At 43.9% G+C, this 10,788-nt stretch overlaps 1 long non-coding RNA gene across 2 annotated transcripts in view; it reads left to right on the top strand.

Annotated features, from left to right (window-relative positions):
- Positions 1-2,337: 2,337 nt before the first annotated feature.
- LOC136293707 (uncharacterized) overlaps positions 2,338-10,788 on the top strand; it is a 41,375-nt gene continuing 32,924 nt past the window's right edge. For both annotated transcript variants that reach the window (XR_010722234.1, XR_010722235.1), the window contains exon 1: positions 2,338-2,451. This is a non-coding gene — a long non-coding RNA (uncharacterized lncRNA). The remainder of the gene's footprint in view (positions 2,452-10,788) is intronic.

Genomic DNA, 10,788 nt, shown 5'->3' with positions numbered 1-10,788 from the left:
ACTTACAGTCTTAGAGCACGCACTCCAAGCTCCTATTTAAGTTTAAGACAGTTGCACAGGGGTCTTTGAAAAATGAACCTCTGTCTTACCCAGCCTACATTCAGTATCTGAATCCAGTTCAGCCATGTGCTGGGTGAGTTAATGGAAGCCTCTGCTCCTCCATTTCCCTTGAGTCTGCTTGTTGTTTCCTTGGAAGATTTCTTTTCCATGGGGCTACTTGTGCCTGGGTAACTGTCAATGTAATGTACCTGGGATCAATGTCAATCTCCTTTCCTGCCAGTTCAGTGCAAAGAAAGTCAAACTGTGTGCTGAAAGTCAGGGAGTTGTGAGACTCTCTGTCACACAGGTATGTTTCAGAGAAAGGCAAGGAGTCAAGAAGAAATCAAGAGCTGGTGGAAAGGGGCACTTGCAGCATTGTGTTTGTGTACTTGACCCTGGTGGTTTTTTTTTTTTTTTTTTTTTTTTTTTTTTTTTTTTTTTTTTTTTTTTTCCCCTGGAGCTTTATCATCTTCAGGCAGAGAAACCTGTGCTTGCAAATAGTTTTGTTTTCTACTTATGCCCAAGCAGCACAATGAAGTGTCACTGGGACAAGAAGGGGCAGCATAAGGAGGTCATGGAGTTCAAGGAGTTCACTGGAAACTTCACCATATGTCTCAGAGCATGTGATGTTGACACTGTGAGTCCACCAGACCAACAAAGCCTGAAGAGTGAGGCTAAAATGCTGGTGGTGTCTCCAAGAAAATAAGTTATTTGCTGCCCAACCCTTTGCTTGCTAAGTGTGTCTCTTGGCTCAAGGCAGATCAGGTAGTGCTGGGGCTGGCACTGCTGCTGCTGCATTACAGCAAAGCCAGCAGTGAGCAGCCGATGGTGCAGTGTCCTCAGTGCCAGAGGGCCATGGCCATGGGTGTCTGAGGGAGCTGCACCCCCAGCTCCTGTATGCATGACTCGATTTTTGTGTGTGTTGGGGTTAGTTTTTGGTGGAATGCTGAAGCAGGTCAGGAGAAAAGAAAGGCTCTTGCTGGCCCAGGAGACCAGCAGCATGGAAAGGCTATTGGGAGATGCAAAAGGAATGCTGGTCCTGGTTGCTCTGCTTTCTGCTTGCTGTTTTGAAGCTTCCTGGCAGTGAGGTACCATGCAAGATAAACTTTGTGGCCATTTTTCAGTGTGCCAGTGCATATATAATGGATCTCAGCTGGGAAACCCCACCAGGACGGGGCTAAGGGTTAGTGCAAACCTGGCGTTTACCCTCCCCTAGCAGCTATCCAGCTGCATCTTCTAGCACAATGCCTTTAGCAATCATCGAACTTTTGACCCCAGTCTCTGAAGTAATGCCAAGTATGTTTAGCACACATACAAATGAAGTGGAAATCATTATTGGCTTGCTCGTGACCTGCTGAAAAATGGTTCCCCTCCGGGGGCTCTGTTTGCATTTCCCTCAGTCTCTCTGAGCACTCAATCTTCCAGCAGTTTCATGTGCTACAAACTGAGCATCACTGTGCTTTTGATTGGATCGACCTGCCACTGCCTGTTCACTCCAAACCTTTCCCTGCCTTATGTTTTCTGAGGCAGAAGTAACAGGGCTCACACCTAAGCACCCCCCAGAACACACACCTTGTTTACATTGTATGTCCAGGAGTGACTCAGGACCACTCATGTCATGCTGGGAGCCGATTTCAGCCAGTCCTATCTGTCCTTCAACTACCAAGACCCAGGAAAAGGAAATGCAGATTTGTAGGCTGTCAGGAGGCTCTGCTGATCCAGATGACTGGCAGCCCAAATGGCAAGGTTTCTTCCAACCCTGAATTTTATTTCTCTGCTTTCCCTCTGCATGCATATATTCATTTTGTCTGGGCTGCTATGAGGGTTGACAAAGCTGATCTTTTCTTTAAATGTCCATCATTGGAGCCCCTTCTCTTCAAAACAAAGGAACTTCCAAACACTTAGAAACCTCTGAATTATTTATCTGAAATACAGGAATAAAATATATATTATTTTTATCTTTATTTTTTTTTCCTAAGCAAAGCTACACATAAAGTTTGAGATAAGGTCAAAGCTCATTGAGAAAATTTCTGCTTATTCTGTGTAGATACAGAGTGATTCCAACAACTGGATTGTTCCTTGCAAGAGTCTCCTTTTGCATTTTCATGTAAATGATCACAGAGAGAAGGAAATCCCAGTATTCACTTTGTCGCCTTATCCTGCATTACGGTTGAAATATCCTGGATAATTGATCTGTAGAAGGGAATACAGGTGACCTTGCTCCTGATAAGTAACAGCTGTGTTAATTACCTCTCATACAGGCTCACCCCTGATGAGTCACAGCTGTATCCAATCAAGAGAAGTGTGATTGAGTGGAGTAGGTTGGCTGGTGAGGGGGATCATCATGGAGCATCATGAACAAGAGGATTATGAAGAAGAAGGATCCTGAGGTGGGAAAATCACTGCTGTGAGGTCAGTCTGGGTGTGCAGTTAGAGCCTGTTGTTGGAACTTGCACTCACAGTCTAGCTGGATAAAAGCCTGCAGTCAGAGTCTGCAAACTGATCCCTGCAGTCAGAGTTCAGCAGAAAATAAGCAGCAGTCAGAGGCTGCAAGGGAAACCTCCAGTAGGAGCTTGCTGCAGCCAGAGTCAGTGAATGGTTGGAGTCAGGGTGGCTGGGCTGTAAAGAGGAATATACCAGGACCCTTTTCATGCTGTGATAAACAAGAAGTCTTGGCTCATTTCTACCCTCTAACAAGAGGGCTGCTTGTTGATCCTTCCAACACTGATCCTTCCATTTTGCAACTTTGGATCCCTGCTCTTTTTTTTTTTTTTTTTTCCCCTCCTGTTTTAGTAAAAAGTATTTTCTTTTCCCAAATGTGCTCTTTTTGATGGACTCGGTATAACACTGGAATAAATAAGACAAGGCTTCACTGAAAAAGAGCAGTAAAAAGAGTAAATGAAATAGCTATGTTGAGCTGTCTTAGTTTAAAAAAAAAAAAAAAAAAAGAAGGCGGCTCTTTTTTTTATTTGTTTCTAAGTTCTTTTCTGTCAGTATACCAGAGCCTGTGTTGAGACAGCAACTGTTCCTGGCAGAGCACCGTGTATTTTCATGGTGTGAGTATGATTGATTGACAGCTGGCCTGTGACAGCAAAGCCCTTTCCTTCAAAGAGCTAGCCGGGCTGCAACTTGATGAGGGGATGTGGCAGACCAAGGGGAGCTCGTGTCCCTGCTCTGCTGTTTGCTGCAGTGCTCTTGGAAATGCTGCCATTGTGCCGAGGGGCAGCTTGGAGCCAGACGATCTGTGCTGTGCGTGTCCCCAGTGCTGCTCCCTCGGCCTGCTGTTCACTCTGCGTGCAGTGCAGGGGTGAGAGCTGCTCTGGAACAGCACATTTGCTGGCTATTCTCAGCATCCACTGAACCTCGACTGTTTCCATGTCACAGGACAGCTCTTCTGCAGCTGTGACAGAAGGGTGGTGGTGCAGCCAGAGCAGTGCCGTCGCTCGGGAGTGCCATCACCCCGGGACTGAGGGGAACGGTGCAGATCTAGAGCAGTGCAGGAGGGAATCGAGCTCCTGCTCCGCTGAACCACATGGAGGAAACGTGGAGGCTCTGAGGCTCTCTTTGGTGTCAGTGTGCAGGTGTGGATTTTTTTTCCCCTGAGACCATAACCATGTGAGAGATGCTTTTGATGTGCACCCAGTTGCACTGGGCAGCTTTCCCTTTCTCTCGGGCAGGGCTCCTGTCTGTGCATCAGTTCCTGAGAGGACTTTGTCCATCCAAAGTAAAACCTGGCAAGCTGCTGCCTGGGTGATGGATAGAAGTGTATCCCTGAAGTTATACAGAAACACTGGAGAAGAGGCAAGGTGGCAGCATGTCTTTCAAGATTGCTGGAAACTAGCTGAGGATTCAGCCACACCCCCGGTTTCTCTAGTGTGACCTTTATCATTGGAGATGATGGGAAAAAGTGGTAAGGATCTTGGGAACCCGTTCCTCTGAAATTCTCCCGAGCTTTTGAGGTTCTGCTCCACGTGAGAGTGTTCCAGATACTGTACACATGGGTGTGGGGTCTTCCTGAGTCCTATGGTTTTGGTGAATTTCAAAAAAAACCAGAGCAGATTTGCCATGGGTTGGTTGCACAAGGGGAAGAGACAGGAGAGAAGACATAAAGTATTTTTCTTGCAACTGCAACACGAATTAGTTATTGACTACATCGCTCTAATTCCAGGGAGTTTATGCGAGTGGTAGCCTCAATTTCAGATTTATGCAGCGTGAAGTGCCCAGGACCCTTCCCTGCTCGGCTCTGGCAGGCAGCAGTTGAGGACACTGGGAGCAGATTTGTGGCCATTTAATGCCACCTTCTGGTGGAAAGCTTACCTTAGAGACTCAAGGTTGTGGAAAAGGGCTCACCAGCCTCACTGCAGAAAGTCTGCATCAGCCATTTCTGTATATCAATAACAAAGGTCCGATTTTCTGTACTAGCAACTGTTTGTCCTCTGGACATGTTATTTAATGATATATTGATAATAGAGGGGTTTTTTGGTAATTTAATGGCCTTTCTACTCAGCACACGGGGACTCCTTCCTTACAAAGAAACCCAAACAACAACAACAAAAAAATCCACCAAACAAAGAAACACCCCCCCCCCCCCCAAATAAACAAAACAAAAAAAACAAAATTACAAAAAACCCAACCAAAACCCCTGAGCTGTCTTGCAAGATTGTGGTAAATAAGTGATTTTCCTGAGCTTCTCTTACTATGCATTAGTCCTATGTGTAAACTTTTCACTAGCTCCAACTAAAGTCAGAAAAGACCCTGACTAGAATCCAGTTGATATGACGGGGTTAGAAGAAATAACCTGTTTAAGATGAAAACTGCTCCCCTGTGGTTGCATTTGGGCGATGTGGGGAAAATCTCCGCGGTGAGACTCTGCGGGCTGTTTGCTCGTGGCTTTTCCCCAGTAGAGGGTGCAAAGGTAGCGTGTTTGGGGGGAAAAAGCCCTTTTCTTCTTCAGCTCAGCCCCACGTCTCCTTACCTAGTACCAAGCCTTTAGGGAAGTTTTTAACTACAAAGGAGAAGGAGAACGCGAAAGATGAAGAGTGTCAGCAGATGGAGAAGCATTATTTGATAGAATCTAATTTCACTTCGCACATACACCACTTGCTACAGGAGATGCAGCCTGGCAGGGAATAGGGTTCCCTCTGTTTACAGTAACTCATTTCTCTTTTCTAGAGAGTATTTTATTGTTATTGAAAACTCAGCATTTCTGCATGTCTTTTTTTTGTAGAAAAAAATATTTTCATGTTTTGAGCTATGGAGCAACTTCTGCCTATTGATTCCTTTTGCAAATATCTGATGTCACCTTTTGTGTGTAAAAACCATGTTTTTCTGAAGTGAGAAGAAACTTAGTTATTGGGACATAACAAAAAATTAATTCCACCTTTGGGATGACAGAGTGCACTTATTCAATGTATCCTCTTGTTTCTTAGAGGGTATGATATATAAACTTCATTCTCTGTTACTTAGCACTATAAACCCTGATTTGCTGCTTTAGCAAGTGTTGTTCTTGGCTGGTGTATTCTGACACTGAATTCTGCATACAAACATCAGCTGTCTGATCTGATATCTCTGAGACTCTGATGGCAGTTTTATGTGTTTAGAATATTTGTTAACAAATGCCATATATTTTCACTAAATTATGTGTAGGGTAATGGTATATTTGTAGTGGTAGAACTATTTGAAAGGAATCAAGAAGTAAAAGATAGTGTTTTTGACATAAAAAGTAGAACATTCCTTGACAAATGTTGATGTCATCATGCTTGATAGAACATTCAGCACTTTTTTCCTCACTTAGAAGCTACCTTAAAGTTATTGGCTTCAACAGGTGTTTTGCAGGAGGAAGTCCTACTTTCATACTCTCTAAACACTTCATGAGGATCCTGATAAAAGCAACTCTCTGTGTGCACTGTGGTTTATGATCAGTGGGTCAAATATTAATTCACTCGTGACACTGTCTTTTATTTTTTCTCATTTCTTTCTGTTGTAGCTCCAGTAATGCATTAAGATTATGTCGGTGAAGATGGGTTACAATGCTGGAGATTAATATTGTTCAAATGATTTGTTTGGTGAACAGCAAACAAAAATATAAATCTTAAAAATATAAGAAACAAATTTCTTCCTGGCAGAGTTCTTTTTCCATTAAGGGTATTCTGCTCAGATGCCTGGGTATTGCTATCAGCCGTCTTTATTGGTTCCCAGTTTGTCAAATCCAGATTTCAGAGTAAAATCCTCAGCTTTTATGCAAGAGCAGAAAGCAACTGGCAGCTGCTGTCTGGGCAGCTTAGAGCAGATTAGGCTGCAGTGAGGTGTGTGCTGCCAGTGGCCATGGCCCTGAACAGACCGGATAATGAACGTTCCTCTGACTTGTCACAGTCAGCTCTATCCTGGAAGTCTATAATAAATCACAAGCTGAGCCATGGCCAGGCCCCTTAGACAAGGTGCTGAATGCAGGAGCCAGCCAGGCTTTTAGATATTTCCACTATTTTGTAACTACAGCCTGAATGCACCTCTGTGTCTTTGCCTTCTTCCAAGGAATATTTTCTGTATTTTCAGGCACCCCTTTGGTTCCGATCTTACTCATCCAACCTCCTTTTTCATACAGTCTGAATGGGTGCTGAGGGAGGACACCCTGGTTTCTGCAGGAAATCGTGTAGTCCACTTCTAATTAAAAATCCAACAGAAACAGCCCATGTTTCTCCTAAAGCTTCAGCAAAGACTGAAGAAAATGGAAGTTATCCCCTGGTGAGAGAACATCAAAGCATTTCTGAAACTGAAGATATAATTATGACAGGGTCCCGTGGCTTTCCCTTCTCATTGCTCGGCTTTCTGCCACTTCGTGCCCGCCAGTCTGGGACTGATGATCTCCATTCAGCAGCTTTCTTCTAAGTAGTATTATTTTTTGAGAGTAGGCACAGCGCTGAATGACCTTCCATTTCCCAGCTGTGAATGCAAGTACCTAGCCAGCAAATACTTGATATGCTGTGTTTGGAGATGACCTCGTGGCGTGCCTTTGAGCTGGCAGTGGTGAAAGGAGAGAGGCGATTTCCCCACTTGACCCGATAGAGGGCATGAGTTGGCCCCTGGGATTCATGCCAGATCCAAGCGCATGTGGAAAGCACAGCTCATTGTTTATTCATGGCTGTAATTTCTGCCACTGATAGACACACTAGGGCGTGTATTTTGGGGATTATCACACTTCTTGGGTGATTAAAGTCCGGGGACAAATGAGGTATGTGATAATCACTCAGAAATCCACTGCCGGGTGGATCTTGCAGTATAAGGAGATCATGCCTTTTCTTTCCGAAAGTTTGGATGCTGCAGGAAGTCAGGTGCTGCCATTGCTGTGGGAAGGTGGGATACCCAGAGAAGTGGAAAGCCCTGCTCAGAGCATGGCTTCAGTCACCCAACAGTGAAGGTGGCTTTCATAAAGAGCTGGGCTGGCCACATCATGCTGCATCTGCTCCTCCTGCTTCTCAGATCTGCAGCGGCTGTCAGGCTGAGCTAACGTGATTATCCCCAGGATGAGATTACCCAAAGGTGATTTCTTCTTTTCCTGCAGTGACAGGTAATGGGAACTGACTCTTCACCTTTGGAGTCACACTGTTGGAATAGGGTTTCCTTCAGGAAACTAAAGATGGGAACCATAATTTTGTTATGTATCCCTTCCCATCTCATTTTCCTATATCTATATCTTGGTACACCCACACTGCTCTGAGCAGAGTTGTGAGTGCAGTTGGACAGTCACCAGGGATCTGTGATTGATTGTGAGAGCAGCCCCAGCTCCTGGCTCTGTGGGGGCACCTGCAGGTGGAGATGTTTGATGGGACAGGTCCTCTTCAAGGAGTTTTTTTGCTTTGTTGTCTCTAATCTTGAAGCAATGTTTGTTACAAGTGTTGGTAGGGATAAATCAGTGTCAGAAAGCAGGCTTAGACAATGCTCATTTTTAAAATGAACATTATGTCAGTTTATTGGTCATATGTAAAACAGCAGTGGCAATGCCTACAAAGGGCCTGTGAAGAAGTTATGGGTTATATAGAATACTGAGACTTGGTCCTGTGTTGTCTGCAGGGCTACAGTGTGGTGGGTAGATAAGCCTGCAGTGCAAATCAGAAGATCATGTGCAAGGAATTAGGGGAAGTAAATCTAATTATTACTCTTGCAAAGACTGTTTACTGTCCCTTGATTCACTTTTTCCATCATATGCTGAAACAACATCAGTTGTGTGACATTTTGGGAGGTCAGTATGATTTTGCACAGATTTTATTTTTGCTGTGCCATGCTTAATTACTATAAAAAGGTTTGGAAGACTCTGAAAAGGAAAATAGTATGATACAGATATATTTGGTGACAGATCAACAGATCTCAGTGTTTTGTAAGAGCATTATGTTCTCTAAGGGAAAATGACACAATATTACACCTGCTCAATAAATCAGGTAATCTGTGATCAGAGCCAGCCTCTGTGCATTGCAGCAGACCCTTGAAACTATCTTTCAGTCACCAATGATCCTTTTGCTTCAATGCTTAATGATAATCACACGGAATTATCTGTGGCAACTTTTGAGGTTCACTGTAATTCACACAGAATCCTTTAAACAACTGTGTGAATCACAAAATCAACTAGATTGGAAAAGATCTTTGAGATCATTAAGTCAAAACCCTTCAGAGCACAGGAGAATGAGCCACCCAGCTGGGCCTCTCTTAACTGGTCACATTTCCCACCAGCTCCTTTCCTCGGGGAGAAAGAGGAATTTGTATTTTCTGCTTCAGAAGATAACATTAATTTTGTAAAGTGCAGGCTGTCCAGGGCTTGCTGAGGTCAGCTCACAGGGAGCAGGCTGTGCCTCTGGTCAAGTGGCCTGTAGAAAAGCTCAGCTGTGGGGAACAGTCTGATGGTAATGAATGAGCCACAAATCTGCCTGTTAACTGCTGTGGCCACATCATCACATTTTCAGTGACAGTCTGTCAGCGGAAGTTTTGCCCCAATTTCTTGTCTGTTTCCCTTTCAAACAGTCATTCCACAAATGACTCTGTGGAAAAGCTAGATTAAAAAGTCACATAAGCTGCTTTAGCAGCCATTAGTTTAAATACACTCAGCAGTGTAAACATTCATATGCCAAATCAATTCAGTAAATGGAGACAGGTCACTGTATTAAATGGACTGGTGTGTACTCAGGACACCAGGCCCCCTCAGCAAGAGGTGCAGAGGCTGTTCTTTCTCTCCAAGACTTTACTCTTACTAGGAACAATTTATTGGAGAAATCATTTTGTCATTACTTGGAAGTAATGACAGATGTAGTTAGAGAGTTCCCAAGAGGTTTAATATATCTCCAGGACTGGGAGGCTGGTGCTTGCTAGCAAATAGAGGAACTCTTAGAGGTACTCTTGCTTTGGGAACAACTGTGTGGGTATAATTCCCTGTCTTTGGCTCCCATCCCTACATGCATGTGCTTCTGGAGTGAGAGACAGCCTGGAAAACTAACAGCAATACAAACTACCAATGCCTTTCCCTTCCATGGATGCCATGGTAGGAGAAAAATGCTTTTCTCTTGGCGTACTTGGCCAATGCTGCTTGGACAGTTGCAGAAAAGAAACTACGATGGTCTGAAACAGCAGCAGGGGCACTGGATGCCCTGCAGTCATTGAGATAAATATGTGCCTCTGCTGTGCCTTACAGATCCTAGTCCCAAATCCTGCTACCGAGTGTGGTAAGCCTGTCCTGGTGGGCTGTTAGGAAAGGCCTTGCTAACACCTTTGGCAGGTTACTTCTGAGTATGTACCCTGGAGTGCTCTGTGTACATGCTGGGTGAACAGAGGCTGTGGGCTTTATGTTTCTTTTTCTGTAACAAAAGAGAAATAATATGGTAGCAGTGTTGGCTTTTCAGAAAATGCAGAACCATTGCAAAGCCTAAGAAGGTTTAATTAACCTGTAGTTCAGGAAGAGACAATAGTTTAGATAATTGCTCAACTTGCTAATCACTTTAAAAGTACCAGTGAGCAAGTTTAGAAAATTCTGCAGAATGAATGTAATCAGAAAGATTTTATTTCAAAGGGTCAAATTTATGAAAGCCAGGTAACTTCTTGTGCAACCTACTTGGGATCTTCGTCCATCATCTACTGTAGGGGGTTTGGTCCAGAATGAAAGAGATTGCTGAAGTCTAGAGTTGAATAGGTTTGCAAATGCAATATGGCAAAACTGAATAAATTTCTCCTTTAAAAATGTGATTCTACTACTGTGTCCTTGTCTTTCACCTTTGTATCCCCCCCTGCTCTCTGTGGTGCTGCTGCTCCCCTTATGTCTCAGTGAGACCAAGTGCCCCTCAGGTGGTGATGCTCCTGCTGTGGTCCATGAGGTACTCAGTCTAACCTCAGGAGGCTCAAAATAAATACCTGGAGTTTATAATTCCTCCAGATATGACCTATACTGGTTGCTGTCTTATTTCTCCTTGGTTTTGTAGCCAAGTGTAGTTGAAAATGTTTTGTTTACTCTTCCACTATACAATCTTTCCAGAAAATATAAGAAATTTGATACTTCTTAAAGAAAAACATTCTGGGAGCAGCATGAGAATACTGTGGGCTCTGGAGCTCCTGCCTACAGCCAGTTTGATTCTGCTTTTGATGTAGAACCCCAATTCCATTTCATCAGTGTGTTTGTTTATTTTGCTGAGAATTCATAGCTTTTTAAACAGAATCTCACCACATGTTTTGGTAGTGGCTGTGACAGTACACACGGACATTTCCTGATTCATTATT

The sequence above is a fragment of the Chamaea fasciata genome, unplaced genomic scaffold, assembly GCF_029207755.1.
Source record: "Chamaea fasciata isolate MVZ Bird 193981 ecotype frontalis unplaced genomic scaffold, bChaFas1.0.hap1 SCAF_9, whole genome shotgun sequence".
NCBI lineage: Eukaryota > Metazoa > Chordata > Aves > Passeriformes > Sylviidae > Chamaea > Chamaea fasciata.
The sequence above is the reverse complement of the archived record's forward strand: the minus strand, read 5'-3'. Positions and strand labels throughout refer to the sequence as shown.